The following is a 27,154-nucleotide window of genomic DNA, read 5'->3' as shown; positions in this document are numbered from 1 at the left end:
CTGTCACGCCTCGACCAGCCTGGGGATTCGATCTCTAGGAGGCTGTCACGCCTCAGTCTGCCTGGGGATCTGCACCCTGACCCGGGACGCCTGGCTCTCAGGTTGTAACAGTTCTGGGTAGAATAAGCTTTAGAAAGACTCACCCCTAACGAAGTCCACCCATGGAAACATAAAGAAGCCTGTTACTTGTGGGACTGTGCCCAGCCTCAGCAATAACTCAAGAGCCCAATGAGAACCCCATTGCCTTTCTGGAGAGGCTAAAAGAGGCACTCCAAAAGTTTACCAACCTGGACTTAGACTCTTATGAAGGACGGGTGATTTTAAAGGACAAATTCCTGTCCCAATGTGCATCAGATATCAGAATTAAGTTACAGCAGCTACAACAGTAGGACCCTGCTGCCTCTTTAGATGAGATGGTCCAGACAGCCACCAATACCTTTTATAACAGAGAATAGAAGGAGGCCAAGGCCCAGGAGAAGGAGAGAAAGAAAGAGACAAGGCATGCCCAGATGCTTGTCGCCCTCCAGAGAAGCCCTATGGCAAACCCCGAGTCCTTGAGGGACAAGGCATGAGACAGAGGCCTGATCTGTAGACAGGCGGGGCATTGGGCCAAAGAGTGTCCAAACCATGACAAGTCTCCTAGAATGGCTTGCCACAAATGCCATCAACTGGGACATTGGGCGGCACTCTGCCCTTGGGATCCAAGAGCCTCAAGGTCAAGCGCCAAGCCTACCCTCACGATGGTTCAAAACGACTGAAGCGGCCCACTCCAGCCAGCCCGCCTGTCACAGATAACCATCACAGGGCTGGAGCCAAGGGTGCAACTGGATGTGGCAGGTAGGTCTGAGCATTTCTTGGTTGACACAGGGGCTACCTACTCTGTCTTGATCTCCTACTCCAGAGCCTTCTCTTCCTAAACCTGTACCATTTTGGGTGCTACAGGAAAAGCAACTACTAAAGATTCACCCGAGCACTTCTTTGTTGCTGGGATGGACAAATATTTTCCCACCAGTTTCTGGTGGTCCCTGAGTGTCCTACCCCCTTATTGGGAAGAGATATACTCACTAAACTGGGGACCACCCTTGTGATTGGAAGTTTTTCAGCCCCTAGAGCTCTACAGCTTCTGGTTACTACTATAGAACCCATTACACCTTCAACAGAGAGGGACCAAAAACTATGGGAAGACAAAATTAACCCCCAGGTGTGGGACCAGGGGATTCCTGGACGAGCCCACGAAGCTGAACCGGTCATCATTGTCCTCCGAGATCCCACTCGGTTTCCTAACTGGAAACAATATCCTCTCAAAAGAGAGGCTCGGGAGGGACTACAGCCTTTAATAAATAAATTCCTTGCTTGTGGGCTATTGGTCCCCACCAGTTCACCATGTAACACCCCAATCCTCTCAGTAAAGAAAAAAGACGGAACCTGGCGAATGGTTCAAGATCTCCGGATCATAAATGAAGCTGTAGCCCCCCTCCATCCCACAGTACCCAATCCCTATGTAATCTTGGGAGAAATCCCACCCAGTGCCAAATGGTTTACAGTCTTGGATCTTAAAGATGCATTTTTTTGCATACCACTGGCTAAAGAATCCCAATACCTTTTTGCCTTTGAGTGGGAGGCCCCAGGAGAAAAAACACCAACAGATGACTCAGGGGTTCAGAGATAGCCCCCACCTGTTTGGACAGGCCCTTAGCTGAGATCTCCTAGATCTGGACCTGGGACCTAATGGGAAAATATTATAATACGTAGATGACCTACTAATCTGCTCTCCAGATGAGAAAAGCGCCCAACAACATGCAATTCAGGTTCTAAACTTCTTGGCAGAAAGGGGATATAAAGTCTCCCATGCTAAGGCACAGATGGTCGAGACAAAGGTCACTTACCTGGGAGTTCAGATTACACACGGGTCCAGGAGGCTGTCCTCTGATCGGGTACAAGGAATCCTCCAGTTGCCCTCCCCCACGACTCAAAAACAATTGCGAGCTTTCCTGGGGATAACTGGTTATTGTAGAATCTGGATACCCAACTATGGTCTAATTGCCCAGCCCTTATATGAAAGCTTAAAGGGACGAGATGATTCAATCCCACTGATGTGGGGAACTCCTCAAAAGGAGGCAGAGGCTACACTAAAACAGGCCTTAACTCAGGCACCTGCCTTGAGGTTGCCAGACCCAGAAAAAGCATTCCAATTTATGTCCATGAAAGAGGGAATAGCCTTGGGAGTGTTAACTCCAAGGTTGGGATCTGAGCCCCAGCCTGTAGCTCACTTATCCAAGAGGCTCGATCCAACTTCCCAAGGTTGGCCCTCCTGCCTTCGAAATCTTGCAGCTATTGCAATCATGATAGAAGATGCTTTAAAACTCTCCTTTGGGGGCAAACTAACTATTTTTACCAGCCACCAAGTAAAACAACTGCTAAATGGGAGAGGCCATTTATGGATGTCTGATCAAAGAATCCTCAGATATAAAGTAATGCTGATGGAAAATCCAGGCCTCACTATATCCCCTTGTGAGGTTCTTAACCCAGCCACTCTCCTCCCTACCCCCGAGGGCTCTCTCCCCTTTCACTCTTGTCTAGAAACCTTGGACCACTGGACAAAACCCCGAGAGGGATTGTCAGAAGATCCTCTGACCAATCCTGAGGAAATCTGGTACACTGATGGAAGCAGCTTTGTCTTGAATGGAAAAAGAGCTGGGTATGCAGTAGTCTCCAATTTTGAGACCATAGAGGCTAAGCCTCTGCCACCAGGTACTTCAGCCCAATTAGCTGAGCTCATAGCCCTGACTTGAGCTTTAAAGCTGGGAAAAGTAAAAAGAATAGCCATTTACACTGACTCCAAGTATGCCTTTCTGGTGCTACATGCACATGCGGCTGTTTGGAAAGAAAGGGGCCACTTGACCACCTGAGGGTCCCCAATCAAATATGGTGATCAGATTCTTCGACTCTTGGAGGTAGTCCATCTGCCTACTGAGGTTTCAGTCTCCCACTGTAAAGGACACCAAAAAGGGAACACGGAAGTGGCACGAGGTAACCAAGCAGCTCATCAGGCAGCTAGGAGAGCAGCATTACAGAACCATGACCTAATAGGGATTGCCACCTTAGTTCCACAGACTAATTTGCCAGAAACTCCTTCATATACTGAAGGTGAGATTCTTAAAGCTAAGAGCGAGGGCTTTCAAGAAGATCATATGGGGTGGTTCCAAAAGGAGGGACTCCTTTTTCTGCCTGGAAACCTCCAATGGAAGTTGGTTAACTCCTTACATGCCACTACTCATTTAGGAGAAAAGGCCCTCCAAAGATTACGAGAAAGGTCCTTTAGAGGAACAGGCCTCCAAACAACTATAAGACAGGTGGTCTCCTCTTGTCCCATTTGCCAGTTAAACAACCCTCAAGGAGCTCGAAGACCCCAGCTGGCCCAGCCCGTCCAATGATGTGGGGCCTACCCAGGAGAGGACTGGCAGATGGACTTCACCCAGATGCCAGTTTCTCAAGGGTATAAATACCTATTAGTTATGATAGATACATTCACAGGATGGATTGAAGGCTTTCCCACCCAGACTGAGAAGGCTGAGGAGGTGGTAAAAAAACCTGCTCCATGAAATCATTCCAAGATTTGGTCTGCCCAGGTCATTACAAAGTGACAATGGGACATCATTTACTTCTAAGGTCACCCAAGGGGTCTTGAAAGCATTGGGCATTACTTATTATCTCCATTGTGCCTGGAGGCCTCAATCTTCAGGAAAAGTAGAAAGAGCCAATCAATTCTTAAAATCAGCGATAAAAAAGATAACCCAGGAGACCTCCCTGGGATGGAAGGAGGCTTTACCAATAGCTCTCCTCCGTACCCGCATTGCCCCTAAGGAGCAGGTTGGTCTTAGTCCTTAAGAGATGCTATATGGGAGACCTTTTGTTTATGTCAATGACCTCTTCCTAGATCCAGAGGGTCAGACCCTCCAGTCTTATACCATGGCCATTGGGCAATTCCAACAGGATATACGCTTGTGGGGTATGAACCAGGACCCAAAAGATTCTAAAGAGTCACCACTATATGCTCCAGGGACTCAAGTCCTAATTAAAGTCTGGAAAGATGGGTCCCCAAAGGCTCACCTCCAGCCCACATGGAAGGGCCCCTACCCTGTAATACTTTCTACCCCCACAGCAGTCAAGGTACCAGGACATGACTCCTGGATTCACTACTCACGAGTTAGGCTGTGGAAGAAAACAGAAGAGGACACTCAATACACCTGTGAGCCCCTGGGAGATCTTAGATACCTATTCAGAACTACCAATGAGTGCCATTCTAATGAACACCCCCAAAATCTGGTTTCTGGGGATAAGATTTCTCAGGATAACTCTAAGGAGCCAACACAGCTTGACAGAGACTGTACTCCAAGACAGACAGGAGATAGATCTTCTGATCCCTGAACAAGGAAGGACTTGAGCTATCCTGGCGATGTGAATTTAAAATTGACCATGTCCCTACTAGTCCTTGTTATGCTATATTGATGATGCTTATGATTATTCCATGTACTGTCAATTGTCTAACCTGTTTTGTCTCTGCCCAGGTCAACCAGCTACAACATGCAGTGCCAGTTCAACAAAGATATAAAACTACAGTTGACCACGGAAAATATCACACACCCTTGGACACCACTATAAGGACTCTGAGGATGGAGACTAGCAAGAGGGGGAGGCCCAATACCCCCCGCCTCCCCAGTTCAGCAGGAAGTAGCCAGAAAGACCTCGACGCCTCTATTCCCAAAGAACTGGGCCTCGTATCTCTTGAGGGGGGAATGTTAGGTAGGTAGAATAGGGAAAAGGAGTCCAAAATGGCGGTGGCTAAAAGACAAGGAAGGTCCGAGGACCAGAGTGAAGACTTCAGGCAGAACAAACAGAACAAACAGCACTCCTGGCTAAGCCCAATTTGTATAGGGCAGGCCCAGGTGGAGGAAAAACATATAAAAGGAGGAGCCAAAGCGCTTTCTCATGGACTCTCTCTCTCCCGCGTGCGTGTGCGCGCGCTCTCTCTCCCTCTCTCTCTCTCTCCCTCCCCCCCCCCCACGCACTCCTCCACTCTCTTCTCTTTGAGTCTTGGATTCTCCTGCTATCTTCTAAATAAAATGGAGCTGTAACACTGATTTGCCTAAGAGCTGTAACACAGTTTGTCCAAGACCCGAGAGCTGTGATCTGCTGAGGGTTTTAATGTCCGTTGCTCCAAATCTTTGTTGTGATGAGACAAAGAACCGAGGAACATACACTCGCGTGACACTTCCATTTAATGTTCTCTGTAAACACACAATATGCTAAGAATCTCCTACAGAATAGAAAGGGAGAATAAACAGCAGTCACATCTATGATCCCTAGCTTGTTGCCCCTTCTGCCGGGGCGGGGGGAGGGGGTGGAATCAGGACATTGGCCTATCTCTGAGATAAACATCTCCAGAATGCCTCATAGTCTGCTGGCAGTTGATCTGCACTCATAACGGCAAGTTCTTAGAATAGCCTGGAGTGATCTGAGTGTTCTGTAAACACCTAGAAAAATGTGCTGTGTATAACCACAGTTATTAAAAATTATATTAATAATAATATTAGATAACATTACTTATTTATTACATGCCAAATACATGTTGGCTCTTGGCACACATGAACTTTGATTTTCAAAAGAAACTGAGGCACAGAGAAATTAAGCAAATTGCCCAAGGTCACTCAGAAAAGAATACAGTGAAGTGTGGACTCGGTCCAGGTAGTCTGTCTCCTGAGCTCAAACTTTGCAGCTTCCTCCCATAATGCTGTGGTTTCTCCTGAAAATTTAATGCCGCTTTTGGAGCCAAGACCCACACACGCCATCTACTTTTTCAGACATTCACACCATCTTTTTTCCAGACATAGAATTCAGAGTCAAACTTAGAGAGGTCTAAGGAGAGGTAGACAGTCTGGTCACCTTTAGTACTTCTGGAAAAGATGCTCTTAGAACAAAACAAGTGTTTCCCAAAGACCGCCAGCAATATGCTAGATGACTCTGAATTTGCGTGGGCCAACATTTCCATTTTAATAGATATATACTTAAAAATATGCATTAGATACACATTATGCTGATATGCATGTATACTAAAAGGATAATTACTGTAATTACTTTTTAATTTTTAGAAATATCAAAAATATTTAACTGGACAAATAATGTTATAATAACTTATTTATCCATAATTCAATGCAGAATTTTGATAGTTCATTTATTTACTGGCTTGTTCATTCAACAAATATTTATTGAGCATATAATATGGGTCAGGTGCTGTTCACAAATAAACTAACAAATATCACTACTATTTCATAGCTAGCATTCTAGTGGGGAGAAACAGATGAAAATTTTAAAACCCAAATAAATAACTTAGTATATTAAAAGATGATAGACACCATGGGATAGAACATGGTAACAGAGGAAATGCCAATAGAGAGAAGGAATGAAATTTAAAATTTTTTTGTTTTAACTAAAAATTCTTACAAATGAAGCTGAAATCTCTGTTTTAAAAAAATATTGTTTTACATTACATGCCATTCTCTGGGAACATTCTCTTTACTATGCCTAATTTTATTAATGTTCTGCTGAAGCCAGAGACAAATTTTCTTTTAAAGTAAATAAATAACAAATAATTAAAGTTAACAAAAATAAATATCACATAAACATCTAAAGAAAACTATTATTAAATAATGGTAACAGTACAGCATGGATATGGCAAAAAAAAAAAAAAAAAAGGGAAGAATACTATTTGAGTGGGCTTCCCTGGTGGCTCAGTGGAAAAGAATCCATTTGCCAGTGCAGTACATGTGTGTTCCATCTCTGGTTTGGGAACATCCCCTGGAAAATGAAATGGCAACTCACTCCAGTATTCTGGCCTGGGAAAAGTATTCTGGCCTGGGAAATCCATGGACAGAGGAGCCTGGCAGGCTACAGTCCAAGGGGTCTCAAAAGAGTTGGACACAACTAAACAAAAACTGCTTGAGTCATTAAATTATGGACTTATTCAAATAGGGAACACCAAACACGTTTCCCCTCCAATTGACTATATGTTGATAGGAAGAGAGAAAACTAGAGTTACTCACCACACCCAAGTCAGCTCTTGATACTCAAGATGAAATGCTTTCTCACAAGGCCTATGGGGAAGATTTCGTCACCTAAACACATCTGAGCTTCTACAGTCTGCAGCTTTTTTCTCTGCTTACTTACATGATCATTTCTGTGGAGACAGCAGATAAAATACAGAGAAGAATAAAAAAGCTAGACTATAACAAACCATTATTTTATGCTATACAACTATACCTACGTGATGCTGATGTCCAAGTGTGTATAGACTGTGCGATTGTCGAGGCTCTGATGGGAGCAGGATGCCAGCGTTCCCTCGAGGGGAAGGCAATGCCAAGTGTTGAGGATGAGTTGCAAGCCTTTCCTCAACCACCTAATTACCGTCAAGTCAACTTTGTTAGAATAAGGCCCTGATATTAAGTGTGAACCCAAGCAGGAAAAAGTCCTCTCCTATTTTAACATTACTTAAGAATGAGTAACAAATCATCATAGCTAACATTTATTGAACATTTACTATGTGCTAGATATGTGCTAATGCTCCACATGCATCACCCTATTGGATTCCCATGATGAGGTTCTATGATGATTTCCATCTCACAGGTGAAGAAACATAGGTTCAGGGAAGTTAATTAACATGTTTCAAATTATATCAAAAGTCAGTCAAGCCCAGATTGTCTGACTGAAATTTGTGCTAATCCTATGTGAATCTGTAAATAACCCTACAGGTTAAGAACAAAGGGTATCTCCAGGGTTTCCCTGGTAGCTCAGTGGTAAAGAACCGTTTGCCAGTGCAGGAGACACGGGTTCGATCCCTGATCCAGGAAGATCCCACATGCCATGGAGCAATTAAGCCTGTGTACCACAACTATTGAATCTGTGCTCTAGAGCCTGAGAGCTGCAACCACTGAACGAAGCCTGTGTACCCTAGAGCCCGTGCTCCACAAGAGAAGGCACAGCAGTGAGAAGCCCGTGCTTCCCAACTAGAGAGTAGCCCCCACTCACCACAACGAGAGAAAAGCCTACGTAGCAACGTAGATCCAGCACGGCCAAAAAATAAAAACAATTTAAAAAACTTAAAAAAGAGTACCTCTATTCCATGGAGAAGTGGCAGAAAATGTAATGGTTGAGAGAGCAAATGCTAGTGATAGAAGTGTCAGAGTTTTAATTCTGGCTCTGCTGTGCATTAGCCATGTGGATTTGGGCAATTTATTTAACTCTTTTAAGACTTACAACATCCTAACTTGTCACGTTTTAGAGAACTTTGAATCTCTCAGAGCCTTACTGTTTTTGCCATCGTCGTCACCATAACCATCATCATCAACATCACAGTTATCACACACTGTTTTCTCGCCTTAATTTTTTCCCATTCTGAGATTGTCGCGCTATTCCTTCAATCTCTTGGATCAAGGAGTGGCTACAATGTTCTACCACCACTACTAATAATAGTAATGAGTAAACATTTATTGTACGCTTACTACATGCCCAGTGCTTTAGTGCATTATCTCATTCGATCTTTACAAGTACTGCCCGAGATAAATACTAGTGTCATTTATAATTTATAGTTAGAATTCATCTAGAACACAGCACTGCTGCTTTCACGTCCTTTCTACCAACCGACCACCCAGACCACCAGCTGGCGTGGGACCTCCAAAAGGGCATACTTGAAATAGCATGGAATTTCCTGCAGGAAATTGAACACTTCAGGAGTCTGACACTAAAAGGGTTTGGAACTATCCACTGACTGACAGCCGTGGTTGCTCAAGGAATTTCTGTTTCCTCTGTTCTAACTTCCTTTGCCACAGGGGCATGCCAAACACCTCCAGTTCCTCTTAAGAGAGGGAGTTGGAAAAATAGTAAGACCAGTGACTCACTAGAGAAGAACAAGCAGAGAGCAGTGACAAGGAATCAGACTCGTAAACACTGCAAATTCCAGTCACTCGTTTTCCTTGTTAACAACCTTGAGTGCCTTTGAGTAAAAGATGCTATAAAAGACAAACGTATTTGGAGTGATAATAATCTCCTATTACATAATATAACTTTCTCCATATTTGCTATTATTTATTCAATGGCAAATTTAATAACATTTATTGGAAAACCATAGAAAATGAAAAAAACAGTTAAGCTGTCTTGTATGATTCAGTCTACATTTCGATTAAATTTAAATTATTCTCTTCCCATGGCTATACACCCTTGCCCCATTTTTAAAAACCTGAAGTCCACGGTAGGAGAGACCAAGAGCATCCCAGAGGGCAGCAGCACGAATTCACTCCCCTCCAGCCCCCGCAACTCCTTTCGCCCATCTCCCCTCCCCTTAGCCTGGTCGCTTGCCATTGGTGGTTGCCATGACAACCGGCAGCTGCCTGGGCAGGCAGCCTCTACCGCAGCAGGGGTGGGGTTTCGGAGGAGGGGGCAGGAGAGGAGGAGCCAGAGGAGGTGTCTGCTGCAAGTTCCTGGCTGCTTCTGAGCTCACCCCATCCTCCGAGAGGGAGGAGGCCAAGTGGTGATGCTGCTGCTTCTGCCGCTTCGACTGCTGATACTCCAGTGAGGGCTGGAAGGGTGGTTCCTATTAGCACCGTCGCCAACCGGAGAGGGAGGGGAAGAAATCCCGGCAGCCGCTGCTGATGTTGGGTTCGGAGGCTGCATCCGACTCGGTCACAAGGAAAATGGATTCAGTTTGCATCTCTCCTTCCTTTCAACAGCTTCTCCGGATCTCTGCATGGTAAGTAGCAGGGAGCAAGGTTCGCTTCTTGATTTAGCTGACTATTAAATAACCTGTGTATACATTTGTGGCCTTCATTGAACAATGACTCCCTCAGTGATGGGGAGGAAGATGTGGAGACAGTGATGGGGCTGGGAAGAGAGGAAGGTTGCCAGGGAGAGAGAAGTGAGGAGGCATCTGCTTGTGTTTAAAAAAATGTATATTTGGTGTTCTGATTTTATCTTGAACTGGCTCAGAATGCAGACTGAGCCACTTGGTTCCTTTCCTTCCAAGCTTAGCAACAGAATCAGGGGGTGGAAAAAGAGCTCCCAAGAAATAGATGTTATTGAAAGGAATCATTTCATTTGCAGCTCTCACATATAGGGTCGGGCCTTCCTTCAAAAACACATTTGGTGCCTCCTAAGCCTGCAGGCCCAATTATAAGGTGATTTTGTTTATTTCCTTCATTGCTAAGAAAAGGTAGCCCCAGAATTTAGCCTTTTATTTCATATTCTGGTGTGCTCTTGCTGAGAAACAATTTGCCGGATAGAATTTCATTTTTAGTGTACAGATTTGATTGTGATCACACAAATGGATACCCTGTGGATATGCATATCATCTATACACATGTTACTTAGCATTTATGAAACATATTTATATGCAGAGTGTGCTTTGCAATGATTTTTATGGGTTTTAAATGCCCTTGCATGCTTGGAGATAATTGCATATTTTTGAGACTATGCTTCTGGTTTGTATTATTATTCATTGACTTCATTTGGATTAATGCAAGATTTATTCTTGTTATTGTCCCTTAGTTTCATTGTGACCACTTAGGACAATCTGTATTATAGGCTGCCTTTTTCCTTTATTTTTAATTGGGGTTTGTGGGGGGTGATTTGAGAGCCCCGAATTTACACTGATGGGAAAGGGAGGTGGCTTGTGGTATTATTTTGTGTCCAGCATCTTGCCAAGTGAATGTTGAAAGACATCAGTTTTCTTGAAATTCTACCCCAACCCTTTCATGTTTATGTGTTGTGTCCCAGGAAGCACAGATGAGCTGGAAGGTGAAATGCATTCATTTTATTTACTAGTGCTGCTATTTGCTGTTCATTCCTTCAGTATCCAGGCACCATTTTACAGTTCCCTCAAGTGTTGTATTATGGATCTACTTCTCTGGGTGGTCAAGTAAGAAAGTGGGATGGTTTTGAACATCTAGGTGTTCCCAAGTAACCTAGCCATTTCCAAATTAGCCTGCTTGTACAACGAAATGAAACAAGCGAATGAGCAAAGCTCAGCTTGAGAGTGTGTGGCTTGTAGGCAAAATGGGGGGCTATTGTAGTTTACAAATGCTTAGTGGGATCTGCTTGATATTTTACTGTATCACAGCTTTAAGGCAGCTCAGGATACTAAAGATGCCTGAGATGAGTAAAGTACAAAGCTCCATTACCACCCAGGATAATGGATTTTGTTGAATTAAAGCCAGAAAAATCCTTGCAGGTAAAACTACATTAGTAACATTACATTTAGCATGTGGCCTATTTTTTATCCATCTCCCTCTTCTCTAACAATATCATTGTCAGTGCAAACATTTTTTACAATGTAAAAAAACACTTGTTTTAACCCTGCATTTTATTTTACACACTGCTCGACTTCATTTACAATTTTTACATGCATTTGAATCAGGTTTATAGTTTAATTTCTCTGAGAATAAATGTCCTGTTTGGTTTATATAGTGGAAGGCTCTTCAGCAACTTAATGGGAAGAATAGATTTAATATGCTCATGGCATGTGATATATAGATTCACACCTGCATCAAGTCATGCTACCGTGGGCCTTATCACAACTACATAAAGTAGAGCAGGGAAAGAGGTGCTGGACTTGTATGTCATAACAAAAATGGTATAACACGCTGCATCCTGAATCTTTAATGATAACTTTTGACTTGTAAGAAAATTTCAGCAAGCGTTAAAAAAAATTAAGACATGTTGTAGTTGACCCTGTTTCATGCAATGAAAACAGTTATCTTGGGCATTGTTTTATTTCCTTTGTTTTGAATTTTCATTGGGATGTGGTTTTATAGGTGAAGTTGGCACAGTTTGAGCAGAAGCAAATCACTGTAAGTCATGGACGGAGCTGTCAGCAGTGTTTCAGCTGTGTGGTCAGACCTCATGGGAACACATGTGTAGATTGGATCCTACAGCCTTGGATGATTATATGACCTTTGCTGAGGGCCACAGAAAAGTGAACTATTTTTAGTTTAGTGGGGTCTAGATACAAAATAATTCAAGAATCAATTTGATGTCAGAAAATACAAAATATATGGAACATATATACATGTTATTATTTAAATGTGCTGTTTATTTAGCAAGCAAAGTTAATTACCTTTTTCTCAAATACTGTCTTGAAAATGCCATTCTTGTAATGTTAAATATCTTGACTGGTATTTAAACTTTCATAAAGCTTGCTTTATTTGGGATAAACACATATTATCTAATTTCTCACTTTGGGATAGGATATTCCTTGTTTCTTCAAGTGGCCTCAGAACATATTTCAGTTTTACATGCATGCTTCAAGTTCCATCGGGGTACTTAGAAAATATCTGGAGAGTCAAAACTGTTTTCTACATTTCTCACGCATTCATAGAAAAATTATTACAATGTTTTTCATAGTGTTGGTACCTAAAATAAAACAGAATTTATCTTGGAAGTTTTAACATAAATCACTCAGTTGGTTTTTACTGGAATAAGTAAACTAGATGTATACTTGGGTGTTACTCTGAGAGGTCAGTTATAATTCCCTGTGTTTGCACATCCCAACTAATATCTTACCACGTGAAAATGTTTTTCCAAACATGATGAAGTAATCAATTGAAAAACAACTGTTTGTAGAGCTCTTATATGACTAGCACAATTTTCATATTCTAGCAATATAGAATTTCCTTACTGGCTATATAAGCTGTGCTGCTGCTAAGTTGCTTCAGTCGTGTCCGACTCTGTGCGACCCCATAGACGGCAGCCCACCAGGCTCCCCCCTCCCTGGGATGCTCCAGGCAAGAACACTGGGGTGGGTTGCCATTTCCTTCTCCAGTGCATGAAAGTGAAAAGTGAAAGTGATGTCTCTCAGTCGTGTCCGACTCCCAGCAACCCCATGGACTGCAGCCTACCAGGCTCTCCTGTCCATGGGATTTTCCAGGCAAGAGGACTGGAGTGGGGTGCCATTGCCTTCTCCCATATAAGCTGTACACACATGAAATTAGTTAATGATGAAAACAGTAGAGTTATAATTAACACCATCATTACACCTGTTCTTAATATACTCTTTTATAATTCTTAAAGACATTTTACATTCTTTATCTGTCATCTTATATCCCCCCAAATTCTATCATGTGAGTACAGGTAGTGCCATAATAATTATTTTACATAAGAGGAAAGAGGCTTGGGCGATTAGGCTTGTTCAGTTTTGGGTTTGGTAAACAGTCTAATTGGGCCCAAATTTTATTTGAATATTTTGGGGGCCATGGTATGTTCTTTGGTCACATTGAATTTCCAGATAGACTAAGTGCATTCTTTAGACATCAGCCAAAAAAAAAAAAGGGTCGAAACAGAAATTATTTTGGAGAAAACCTGGGAATCACGATATTTCATAAAACATAGAAACATCTGTCTGGGAAAAAATTAGAACTTTGTTGGACTGATGTGGACTTATTTTATGGCTGAGTATTGTTTTTATTTTTAATGACATGCAGTTGAGGGGAGTAACAATTTCTTGCTGTGCTGTGTGTGTGCTTAGTTGCTCAGTCACCTCTGACTCTTTGTGACCCCATGGACTGTAGCCCACCAGGTTCCTCTGTCCACAGGATTTTTCAGGCAAGGATACTGGAGTGTGTTGCCATCTTCCTCCTCCAGGGGATCTTCCTGACCCAGTGACTGAACCTATGTCTCCTGTGTCTCTTGCAGTGCAAGTGGAATGCGATGGCTTTCCCCACTGAGCCATCAAGGAAGTCTTTTTCTGTGCTTAGGACCAAATTAATTTCCTATAGAAATTAATCTGAAGAAACTTAGCTACACCTCCTACCTATATGTCCACGTATCTATGTTAAGCATCTCTCAACCTCCATGTTCTTAAAAATTAAAATGATATTAAATCATAAATAAGTGTACATAAGTTTAACAACCTTATGATATTTTCTGGACATTCATGTTTATGCTTTTCTAAGCCATCAAAAGTTAAATACTTTTCTCCAGAATATTCTAACTATTTGCTATCTCCCTTTCTTTGCTACCATTGTAGGGGCGTACTTTGTCTGACTGTTTAGTAATTCAGTGCTGGCCAAAGAACAAAATATGCCATCTGAACTGTCATTCTACAATTGCGAAACATCCTTTATAATTAATTAGCTTGCAGTACAAGTGAGATCTATCATATTAAAGGCATTCTGCTTTAAATCAGTATTCACCAATACAGTTAAATGTCCTTTTAATGTCCTTTTTTCTTTACATTTTAAACATAATATCCTCATTGTTAGAATAAAAAAAGATAAGGCAGAAATGTGTAAGAAAATCACCCATAATCTACCATCAAAAAGTAATTACTGTTAGTACTTTGAAATACTTCCTTCTAGATTTTTTTTCTATATGCCATTTCAGGTGGCATATAGATTTTTTTCTATAAACACACTCAGGTATATAATTTCGTAAATGGGGCCATACTCTGAGCACTGTTTTATAATTTTTTTTTTTAATTTTAAGTGGCCATCTTTCCATGTTAATGAAATATGCCTCTAGTAAATTTTTAATCTCTGTGTGCATTTATCTTGATGACTCAAGTTATTTTCCTCCACTTTGGGGTCTTCATTCTTTGCTTTTAATACAGGCAGCTCCTACTTCATTTACAGCAGCTGTGCTTTAAGCATTGTTTTTCACGAAATATGAGATCTGTTATTCTGACTTGCCATTGCATCTCACAATGGGTATTAAATTGACTTTGGTCTTCTTTTGTCTGCTGCTAAAGAATAAGTTTTGGGCCCAAGTCAGAGAAATCCAGGTTTGAATTGCTAAGAATTTCACCAGGTGCATGCATTAGCAATAACTACAGAAACAAATATCTCTTCCAGATTTGTGTTACTTTTCCTCATTATGGTAGGCGCACCCTATAGTCCTAACCTCTGTGACCAACTTAAATCCTTCATAAAACTCATTTAAACAACATACATAGCTATCACCTGACTTAGACTAAACTCAGATATATTTTTGGCACCTGTATTTTTCTTAAACCTATATTTTTAAATGAAAGTTTAAATGAAAGCCCAGTTTTTAAATGAAGTTTTTAAATGAAAGCCCAGTCTTCTGGCTCTTCCCCTTTTAAAATATGAATGGTGGTTGGATTATTATTATACTTTAAGTTTGAGCTTTAAATGTAACTATTGGGGACTTCCCTGGTGGTCCAATGGTTAAGACTTCGCCTTCAAATTCAGGGTGAGGGTTCAGTCTCTGGTCAGGGAGCTAAGATCTCACATGCCTCACAGCCAAAAAACCAACATAAAACAAAAGCAGTATTGAAACAAATTCGATAAAGACTTAAAAAAATGGTCCACATTAAAAAATTTTTTTTCTTAAAAAAGATTAAAAAAATGTAATTCCTTGGAGAGGTTTCCTTTAGTATATCTTAAATCTCTGCTATTACTCTTGTACTCTCTCTGTTTCCTTTATAGCATTTATCAAAGTTGTAAAGATAGAGCTACAGTGAAACCTAAGTATGAGGAAAAAGTCTTTGTTCCCTTTCTTTGTTTGGCATCGAAATTTAGATCATTTGCTTCAGTGCTTTAATTCTGGAGTCAACTGCAATTAAAACAGAGATGGAAAACCAAATGTGACTAGGTTTATTTGACAGTGTCTGTTTAGAAAACTATTCACTGGTATTATTTTCAAGAAGGAAATTTTGCTGAGATCATTATGACTCTGAAAAAGCCTTGTGAGCTTGTGCTTCAGAAAAGAGGGTGATATTGTCATCATGCCTTCTGATCCAAACTGGAAATGTTCTCTTGGAAAATGCTACCCAGCATAACCACAGTGAAAATGTAAACCAAGCAAGTGTTTCTCACCCACATCCCTTATCTGGCTCTTCCTTGTGCAGCATTTCATGGAGAGAGATACCTTCTAAAAATAAACATTTCATGGAGAGGTACTTTCCATGAAAGTACTGACCCATATATTTAAGGCCTGTAAACTATTCACAGGTCAGATATACCTAACTTTAGTATATTTTCCAAAACAAAAACTGTTTTTTTTTAATGCAATAATACTAATGAAAACAGCTAGATGGAATATTTTAAACGAGTCCCGTTCTGTAAAATTTAGAGTATTGTGTCATTCTACCAATAAAAGAATAGCAAGCCAATAATTTTATATAAAAGACAATTGTTGTTCAGTCACTCAGTCTGTTGTTAAGTCGCTCAGTCGTGTCCAGCTCTTTGCGACCCTATGGACTGCAGCACACCAGGTTTCCCTGTCCTTCACCATCTCCTGGAGCTTGCTCAAACTCATGTCCATTGAGCTGGTAATTTTATATAAAACAGTACCAATCTGGAGAGTTTATATTAAAAACCAACACTCTGAATTCACATGAGAATCCACATGATGGTAATTCTGCTAGAGGAGACAGAGAGAGGAACTTAGGTGTTTTGAAGATGTTATAGATCCCAGACTTGTATTCTTATGAATTTCTTAGATAATTCAGTTTGTAAAAATGGGAACTCTGGAATTACTGGAGTTTCTTCTCCATCATCTGCTCCCTCGGGTTACCTAGACCTGGAGGAAGAAATTCCTCCTATTCCACTGATTAGTCTTTGTCTCCTGCATCTCTTAAGTAGGAATTTGAGTGGTTGTTAACTAACAACAAAGTGAGGACGAAATCTTAATTTCAGAGGGCGTATGATTTTTTTGTTGTATTAATGAAGACATTTGAATTATGACTAAGTTTTATTTTAAAAGCACTTCATTTAATAAAAGTATCTATAAAGTTTAGAATTTACAGTATTTTGAGCCAGATGCCTGAGACATAATTAGCAGTCATTAAAAATAAACCATAGCTTTAAAAAAAATGAAGTAAAAAGGACTCCTTATTTGAACTGTGGTGTTGGAGAAGACTCTTGAGAGTCCCTTGGACTGCAAGGAGATCCAACCAGTCCATTCTGAAGGAGATAAGCCCTGGGATTTCTTTGGAAGGAATGATGCTAAAGCTGAAACTCCAGTACTTTGGCCACCTCATGCGAAGAGTTGACTCATTGGAAAAGACTCTGACGCTGGGAGGGATTGGGGGCAGGAGGAGAAGGGGACGACAGAGGATGAGATGGCTGGATGGCATCACTGACGTGATGGATGTGAGTCTCAGTGAACTCCGGGAGTTGGTGATGGACAGGGAGGCCTGGCGTGCTGTGATTCATGGGGTTGCAAAGAGTCGGATACGACTGAGCGACTGAACTGAACTGAACTGACCCCTAGTTAATTTTGCATGGAAGGAGCATTTGAGCAAGGCAATGGCACCCCACTCCAGTACTCTTGCCTGGAAAATCCCATGGATGGAGGAGCCTAGTAGGCTGCGGTCCATGGGGTGGCTAAGAGTCAGACACGACTGAGCGACTTCACTTTCACTTTTCACTTTCATGCATTGGAGAAGGAAATGGCAACCCACTCCAGTGTTCTTGCCTGGAGAATCCCAGGAACAGGGGAGCCTGCTGGGCTGCCGTCCTTGGGGTCGCACAGAGTTGGACACGACTGAAGTGACGTAGCAGCAGCAGCTCTCTTCTTAGCTAGACTGTCCACATTTGAGGCTCCTCAGGGTGCAGTGCCACACTCTGAAACAAGAGAGGAAAATAGCCTGCTACAAGGGAAATTGATTCTTCCACCACTGTGCAACCTTCCGGTTTTTTTACTCTATGGATTGAAAACAGCCCAGTCTCAAAAAGCATGCTTAAACATGCCTGATTCACATGAATGCTCTTATCTGGACAGGTGTAGCTACACACATTATCCAATCTTCTTTTTTTTAAATTTTATTTATTTTTGGTGTGCAGGGTCTTTGCCAGGGGGACATTTTTTCCTAGTTATGAAGAGTAGGGGCTACTCTCTAGTTGCAGTGAGCAGGTTTCTCACTGTGGTGGCTTCTCTTGTGGAAGACAGGATCTAGGGATCGTATGCTTACGTAGTTGTGGCATGTGGGCTCAGTAGCACAGGCTCAATAGTTGTGGTGCACTGGCTTAGCTGTTCCGTCGCACGTGGGATCTTACCTGACCAGGGATGGAACTTGTGTCTCCTACATTGGCAGGCAGGTTCTTTACCACTGAGCCACCAGAGAAGCCAGTGTCCAGTCTTTTTTAAGTATGGTGTGTGATTTTATATCTTAACATTTTTCACTCTGTTTACATTTTTTGAAATCAAACCTAAATGACTTAGCCAAGACCACCTAATGGTAGTAAAGAGACAAAATTAATATTTCTAGCTCAGTTCAGTTCAGTCACTCAGTCATGTCTGCCTTTTTGCGACCCCATGGACTGCAACACACCAGGCTTACTTGTCCATCATCAACTCCTGGAGCTTGCTCAAACTCATGTCCGTGGAGGTGGTGATGCCATCCAACCATCTCATTCTCTGTCATCCCCTTCTCCTCCTGCCTTCTATCATTCACAGCATCAGAGTATTTTCCAATGAGTTGGCTCTTCTCATCAGGTAGCCAAAGTATTGGAGTTTCAGCTTCAGCGTCAGTCCCTCCAGTGAATATTCAGGATTGATTTCCTTTAGAACTGACTGGTTTGATCTTCTTGCAGTCCAAGGGCCTCTCAAGAGTCTTCTCCAACATCACAGTTCAAAAGCATCAATTCTTCAGCACTCAGCTTTCTTTGTGGTTCAACTCTCACAACCATACTAGACTACTGGAAAAACCAAAACTTTGACTATACAGACCTTTGTCAGCAAAGTAATGTCTCTGCTTTTTAATATGCTGTCTAGGTTGGTCATAGCTTTTCTTCCAAGGAGCAAGTGTCTTTTAATTTCATGGCTGAAGTCACCATTTGCAGTGATTTTGGAGCCTCCCAAAATAAAGTCTGTCATTGTTTCCATTGTTTCCCCATCTATTTGCCATGAAATGATGGGACCGGATACATTAATCTTCGTTTTATGAATGTTGAGTTTTAACCTGACTTTTTCACTCTCCTCTTTCACTTTCATCAAGAGGCTCTTTACTTCTTTGCATTCTGCCATAAAGGTGGTGTCATCTTCATATCTGAAGTTATTGATATTTCTCCCAACAGTCTTGATTCCAGCTTGTGCTTCATCCAGCCCGGCATTTCACATAATGCATTCTGCATATAAGTTAAAGAAGCAAGGTGACAATATACAGCCTTGACTCACTCCTTTCCCAATTTGGAACCAGTCTGTTGTTACATGCCCAATTCTAACTGTTGCTTTTTGACCCTCATATACATGTCTCAGTAGGCAGGTAGGGTGGTCTGCTAGTCACTGGCCATTTGCTTACTGTACTTCCACGGACATTTGTATGGTTTGAAAACATTAACTGTCCAAATTTATTTTATATCATCCACTTGCTTTGAAACATTGATCTTTGACTGTATGGTCAACTGTAATGTAAGTGGCATTGATCCATTCCTGGTTCACATAGTGCCATCGCTAACCACATTCTTGATGTCCTCAAATGTTGTTTTCTTAACAAGAGGATCTTTATGACAGAGAATAGCTGATGAAATAGTAGAAAAGCATTTTGTTTAGGAGATAGTCATTTTGCAAAAGAGCACTTTCCGTTGGGTCAATCTGAATTTTTTTTCAGACTCGATGCTGACTCAGTTCTGTTCTTTAAAAGAATTGAGGACATCCATCGTTATCGAGTTTCCTTTATAATTCAAGTAAACCAGTTTATTCCAGCAACAAATGGAATAGTCTTGACCCTCTTAAAACAAAAATATCTAAAATGGTCAGGATATAAAAGTATAAAAAGAAAACTTACTTTTACAACTTACTTTTCAAAATTATCCAGAAAAGAACTAAATTCTTTGAGTACCTACTATGTATTTATTATGGGCTTCCCTGGTACCTCAGATGGTAAAGAATCCACCTGCAATGCAGGAGACCCTGGTTCAATTCCTCAGATTGGAAGATCCCCTGGAGAAGGGATGGGGTACCCACTCAAATATTCTTGGGATTTCTTGGTGGCTCAGATGGCAAAGAATCTATCTGCAATGCGGGAGACCTGGGTTTGATACCTGGGTTGGAGAGATCCCCTGGAGGAGGGCATGGCAACCCATTCCAGTATTCTTGCCTGGAGAATCCCATGGACAGAGGAGCCTGGCGAGTTATAGTCCCTTTATAGGAGATGATAAGGACATTCTTTGTTCTTTTTGTTTCAGTTCAGTTCAGTGGCTCAGTCCTGTCTGACTCTTTGTGACCCCATGAACCGCAGCACGCCAGGCCTCCTTGTCCATCACCTACTCCTGAAGTTCACCCAAACCCATGTCCATGGGTCGGTGATGCCATCCAACCATCTGATCCTCTGTCATCCCCTTCTCCTCCTGCCCTCAATCTTTCCGAGCATCAGGGTCTTTTCAAATGAGTCAGCTCTTCTCATCAGGTGGCCAAAGTATTGGAGTTTCAGCTTCAACATCAGTCCTTCCAATGAACACCCAGGACTGATCTCCTTTAGGATGGACTGGTTGGATCTCCTTGCAGTCCAAGGGACTCTCAAGAGTCTTCCCCAACACCACAGTTCAAAACCATCAGTTCTTCTGTGCTCAGCTTTCTTTATAGTCCAACTCTCACATCCATACATGACTACTGGAAAAACCATAGACTTGACTAGATGGGCCTTTGTTGGCAAAGTAATGACTCTGCTTTTTAATATGCTATCTAGGTTGGTCATAACTCTCCTTCCAAGGAGTAAGTGTCTTTTTATTTCATGGCTGCAGTCACCATCTGCAGTGATTTTGGAGCCCAGAAAAATAAAGTGGTGTCATCTGCATATCTGAGGTTATTGATATTTCTCCCAGCAATCTTGATTCCAGCTTGTGCGTCCTCCAGCCCAGTGTTTCTCATGATGTATTCTGCATAGAAGTTAAATAAGCAGGGTGACAATATACACCCTTGATGTACTCCTTTTCCTGTTTGGAAGCAGTCTGTTGTTCCATGTCCAGTTCTAACTGTTGCTTCCTGACCTGCATACAGGTTTCTCAAGAGGCAGGTCAGGTGGTCTGGTATTCCATCTCTTTCAGAATTTTCCACAGTTGATTGTGATCCACACAGTCAAAGGGTTTGGCATAGTCAGTAAAGCAGAAATAAATGTTTTTCTGAAACTCTCTTGCTTTTTCCATGATCCAGGGGATGTTGACAATTTGGTCTCTGATTCCTCTGCCTTTTCTACAACCAGCTTGAACATCTGGAAGTTCACAGTTCATGTATTGCTGAAGCCAGGCTTGGAGAATTTTAAGCATCACTTTACTAGTGTGTGAGATGAGTGCAATTGTGCAGTACTTTAAGCATTCTTTGTCATTGCCTTTCTTTGGGATTGGAATGAAAACTGACCTTTTCCAGTCCTATGGCCACTGCTGAGTTTTCCAAATTTGCTGGCATATTGAGTGCAACACTTTCATAGCATCATCTTTCAGGATTTGAAATAGCTCAACTGGAATTCTATCATCTCCACTAGCTTTGTTCATAGTGATGCTTCCTAAGGCCCACTTGACTTCACATTCCAGGATGTCTGGTTCTAGGTGAGAGATCATTGTGGGAGATAATCTAGGTGAGAGATAATCACCATCATGATTATATGGGTCATGAAGCTCTTTTTTGTACAATTCTTCTGTGTATTCTTGCCACCTCTTCTTAATATCTTCTGCTTCTGTTAGGTCCATACCATTTCTGTCCTTTATTGTTCCCATCTTTACATGAAATGTTCCCTTGGTATCTCTAATTTTCTTGAAGAGATCTCTAGTCTTTCCCATTCTATTGTTTTCCTCTATTTCTTTGCACTGATCTCTGAGGAAGGCTTTCTTATCTCTCCTTGCTATTCTTTGGAACTCTGCATTCAGATGCTTATATCTTTCCTTTTCTCCTTTGCTTTTCACTTCTCTTCTTTTCACAGCTATTTGTAAAGCCTCCTCAGACAGCCATTTTGCTTTTTTGCATATCTTTTTCTTGGGGATGGTCTTGATTCCTGTCTCCTGTACAATGTCACGAACTTCCATCCATAGTTCATCAGGCACTCTATGTATCAGATCTAGTCCCTTAAATCTATTTCTCACTTCCACTGTATAGTCATAAGGTATTTGATTTAGTTCATACCTGAATGGTCTAGTGGTTTTCTCCACTGTCTTCAATTTCAGTCTGAATTTGCTAATAAGAAGTTCATGATCCAAGCCACAGTCAGCTCCTGGTCTTGTTTTTGCTGACTGTATAGAGCTTCTCCATCTTTGGCTGCAAAGAATATAATCAATCTGATTTCGGTGTTGACCATCTGGTGATGTCCATGTGTAGAGTCTTCTCTTGTGTTGTTGGAAGAGGGTGTTTGCTATGACCAGTGCGTTCTCTTGTCAGAACTCTGTTATCCTTTGCCCTGCTTCATTTTGTACTCCAAGGCCAAATTTGCCTCTTACTCCAGATGTTTCTTGACTACTTTTGCATTCCAGTCCACTGTAATGAAAAGAACATTTTTTGGGGGTGTAAGTTCTAGAAGGTTCTTGTAGGTCTTCATAGAACTGTTCAACTTCAGCTTCTTCAGTGTTACTGGTCAGGGCATAGACTTGGATTACCGTGATATTGAATGGTTTGCCTTGGAAACAAACAGAGATCATTGTGTTGTTTTTGAGATTGCATCCAAGTACTGCATTTTGGACTCTTGTTGACTGTGATGGCTACTCCATTTCTTCTAAGGGATTCCTGCCCACAGTAGTAGATATAATGGTCATCTGAGTTAAATTCACCCATTCCAGTCCATCTTAGTTCACTGATTCCTAGAATGTCGATGTTCACTCTTGTCATCTCCTGTTTGACCACTTCCAATTTGTGTTGATTCATGAACCTATCATTCTAGGTTACTATGCAATATTGCATAGTAATATATTACTATATTACTACATAATATTGCATAGTAACCTAGAATGATAGGTCCATGAATCAAGCACAATTGCACTCATCTCACACGCTAGTAAAGTAATGCTCAAAATTCTCCAAGCCAGCCTTCAGCAATATGTGAACCGTGAACTTCCTGATGTTCAAGATGGTTTTAGAAAAGGCAGAGGAACGAGAGATCAAATTGCCAACATCCGCTGGATCATGGAAAAAGCAAGAAAGTTCCAGAAAAACATCTATTTCTGCTTTATTGACTATGCCAAAGCCTTTGACTGTGTGGATCACAATCAACTGTGGAAAATTCTGAAAGGGATGGGAATACCAGACCACTTGATCTGCCTTTTGAGAAATTTGTATGCAGGTCAGGAAGCAACAGTTAGAACTGGACATGGAACAACAGACTGCTTCCAAATAGGAAAAGGAGTTCATCAAGGCTGTATATTGTCACCCTGTTTATTTAACTTATATGCAGAGTACATCATGAGAAATGCTGGGCTGGAAGAAACACAATGTGGAATCAAGATTGCTGGGAGAAATATCAATAACCTCAGATATGCAAATGACACCACCCTTATGGCAGAAAGTGAAGAGGAACTAAAAAGCCTCTTGATGAAAGTGAAAGTGGAGAGTGAAAAAGTTGGCTTAAAGCTCAACATTCAGAAAACGAAGATCATGGCATCTGGTCCCATCACTTCATGGGAAATAGATGGGGAAACAGTGGAAACAGTGTCAGACTTTATTTTTCTGGGCTCCAAAATCACTGCAGATGGTGACTGCAGCCATGACATTACAAGACGCTTACTCCTTGGAAGGAAAGTTATGACCAACCTAGATAGCATATTCAAAAGCAGAGACATTACTTTGCCAACAAAGGTTCGTCTAGTCAAGGCTATGGTTTTTCCTGTGGTCATGTATGGATGTGAGAGTTGGACTGTGAAGAAGGCTGAGCTCCGAAGAATTGATGCATTTGAACTGTGGTGTTGGAGAAGACTCTTGAGAGTCCGTTGGAATGCAAGGAGATCCAACCAGTCCATTCTGAAGGAGATCAGCCCTGGGATTTCTTTGGAAGGAATGATGCTAAAGCTGAAACACCAGTACTTTGGCCACCTCATGCGAAGAGTTGACTCATTGGAAAAGACTCTGATGCTGGGAGGGATTGGGGGCAGGAGGAGAAGGGAACGACAGAGGATGAGATGGCTGGATGGCATCACTGACTCAATGGACGTGAGTCTCAGTGAACTCCGGGAGTTGGTGATGGACAGGGAGGCCTGGCGTGCTGAGATTCATGGGGTCACAAAGAGTCAGACACGACTGAGCGACTGATCTGATCTGATGCAATATTGCTCTTTACAGCATCAAACCCTGCTTCCATCACCAGTCCCATTCCCAGCTGGGTGTTGTTTTTCCTTTGGCTCCATCCCTTCATTCTTTCTGGAGTTATTTGTCCACTGATCTCTAGTAGCATGTTGGGCACCTACCGTCCTGGGGAGTTCATCTTTCAGTGTCCTATCTTTTTGCCTTTTCATACTGTTCATGGGGTTCTCAAGGCAAGAATACTGAAGTGATTTGCCATTCCCTTCTCCAGTGGACCACATTCTGTCAGATCTCATTGTTAGTTTCATTGAGTTAGACAAGGCTGTGGTCCGTCTTTTTGTTTAGATCTTGTTATCTTTTGGTCATAAATTCTACTAAGGTTTGGTAGACACATAGTGATTGGTTTGTTCCACAGTATGGTAAAAATTCTGCCTGCAATCTGCCTGCAGGAGACCTGGGTTCGATGCCTAGATTGGGAAGATCCCCTGGAGAAAGGAACAGCTACCCACTCCAGTATTCTTGCTTGGAGAATCCCATGAACAGAGGAGACTGGTAGGCTACAAACCATGGGGTCGCAAAGAGTCGGACACAACTGAGCCACTTTCCCTTTCACTATGAAGGCTCATTCCTACTTCAGGTGAGGATTATGTACTAAATCTAGATTGTGTGTGCATGCTCAGGTGCTCCGTCATGTCCAACTCTTTGTGACCCCGTGGACTGTAGCCTGCCAGGCTTCTCTGTCCATGGGATTTCTCAGGCCAAAATACTGGCGTGGGTTGCCACTCCCTTCTCCAGGGGATCTTCTTGACCCAGGAATCAAACCTGCGTCTCCTGCATTGGCAGGCAGATAGATTCTTTACCACTGTGCCAACTTGAGAAGCGGCTTTCATTCCACTACACTAGTTTCATTCCACTAGTTGTTTCCCAGTTAACTTTTGTTTTTGTTCTTTAGAGAAACATCCAGTTTTCATTAATATGGAAGCTGAAATGAGTTTAACCCAGTAGGTGAGCATTTGCTAAAAATGAACTATCTATATGAAATCTAATGCTGTTTATCTGGTTTGGGGGCAGTCACAGTGACATTTCAACCGGACAGTTTGTAGCTTAAAGTGTTTCCTCCCTGCTCCGTCAATTATTTGCTTTATCTCTTACATAATTAGTAAGCAAAGGCATTTTCACAATAACTAATATGTATTTAACACTTTATTTTATAAGTTACAAAGGACTTTTCATGCTTTAAATTTTCACAAGCATGTAAGATAGTAAGAGAAGATAGTATATATTATGTTACATTGTATTATATTATGTTACATTATTTTATGTTATATCATTTATAATCATTGTCAGGATAAAGTTCAGATTGTCTACCTGTGTCCAGCCTAACCTCACCACTGAGAGAAGCTATGAGATGCAAATCCAGATTTCCTTTCTTCAGAATTCTTTTGTTGTATGAGATGTGGCCCCACAGAACCAAAGGATCCATCAGTAATGTGAATCAGAGCCCAAGAACTATGACATGATCTGACCTGCACTCTAAGTCCTAACTCAGGTGCTAAGGAAATAAAGGCCACTTGGTTATCCTCACTGAGTCCTTCCTTTCATATATAGTCAGTGGGTGTGTCTCTGTATATGGAAGGAACTTTGGGCAGGGTTTTTAGAGGGATGGGGGATGAAAAGTTTCCACATGTGTATCCTTACCATCATCACCAATGCCACAAAAGCCTATTTGAAGGTCCCCAAAATAGAAAGCATTCATAGACTTCCAATTGTTATCCCTGGTCCCTGTCCAAAAGTAAAACTTCTGTTTTTTATAAGGAAAAGGGGCCAAATTTAATAGAATATTAGCACATGTAACACTTAGATGGAATTCATAAATAGCACTGCTGTTTTCAGCACAAGTCTTTGTTTTTGTGAAGTAACCACAGCGGCTTCTAGCTAATTGGCCTGAATTGTTAACACACATGTTGATGAGGATGGTTTTGAATCCTCATAGTATTCAATCCTATCTTTCTTCTCTGAAGATAAATGTTTCATTTGCTAAGCCAAATATAGTGTTTAGCTTAATAAATAGAGGTTATGAGGCACATTAATCTACTTTATGAACAAAATTCAGGTTAAAAAAAAACACTAAGAAATTGCTTTCCAAACACAATTGACTTTAATGTTAGTTGTTGTTGCCTTGTTGGTTTATGTTTGTTTTATTGCACTTCCTAGATGCCAAGCATTGCCCCAAAGTTGTTGCATGCATACAAAAACACGCTTTGGAGAAGGTAATAGTATCCCTATTTTATTCATCCCTCAACTAAGGTTTATTGATGTAAAGTAATTTAATACTGAAGATTAACTAATAACAGATGGAGCTAGATTCTGAACTCAAGGCTTCCTGACTCCAATGTCATATTACCTAATGAGCTAAACCTCTTCCTTCTTGCAGTGGAAACTTGATTGTGCTCCTGAAAACTAAATAAAGAAAGGCCAAATATATTTTAATATTATTATTGTTAAATATTAATCGAGACCCAATTCTTGCAAAGTAAGGATAGTAACACTCTGTTAAAATTGACACTCGAGAACAAAGTCCACATAACCATAGTTTCTTCAGTGAGGAATGAAAACAAAGGGTTGAATGAACACCAGTCCTAAAACCATTTGGAGTTTTTGTTTTAGTAACTCTTAGGAGATCATTTGTGAGTTACGTGTATTTGACAACATAATCTGGGATTCTCTCTTTAAAACAAATACCTGAATAGGTATTAAATATATTTTAATAAAAGAATATTCTCTAGTTTTCCTTTCTACTTTTTTGAAGCAATAAAAACCCCAGAAAACCTTGTATGCTGTGTTTTTCACAATTCTGTAAACTGTGAAATTTTCTTTTTCTCTAAAGAGATTCAGAGAGCAGTTTTACAAGAATTTCATTTCTGGAAAAAATCCT

General features: G+C 41.3%; 1 protein-coding gene across 3 annotated transcripts in view; it reads left to right on the top strand.

Moving 5' to 3' along the window:
- Positions 1 to 9,544: 9,544 nt before the first annotated feature.
- The window catches only part of JAKMIP2 (janus kinase and microtubule interacting protein 2), a 194,796-nt gene continuing 177,186 nt past the window's right edge, over positions 9,545 to 27,154 (top strand). For all 3 annotated transcript variants that reach the window (XM_061423907.1, XM_061423906.1, XM_061423905.1), the window contains exon 1: positions 9,545 to 9,799. The gene's annotated coding sequence lies outside the window, so the exon portion shown is untranslated. The remainder of the gene's footprint in view (positions 9,800 to 27,154) is intronic.

The sequence above is a fragment of the Bos javanicus genome, chromosome 7 (assembly GCF_032452875.1).
Source record: "Bos javanicus breed banteng chromosome 7, ARS-OSU_banteng_1.0, whole genome shotgun sequence".
Classification (NCBI taxonomy): Eukaryota; Metazoa; Chordata; class Mammalia; order Artiodactyla; family Bovidae; genus Bos; species Bos javanicus.
The sequence above is the reverse complement of the archived record's forward strand: the minus strand, read 5'-3'. Positions and strand labels throughout refer to the sequence as shown.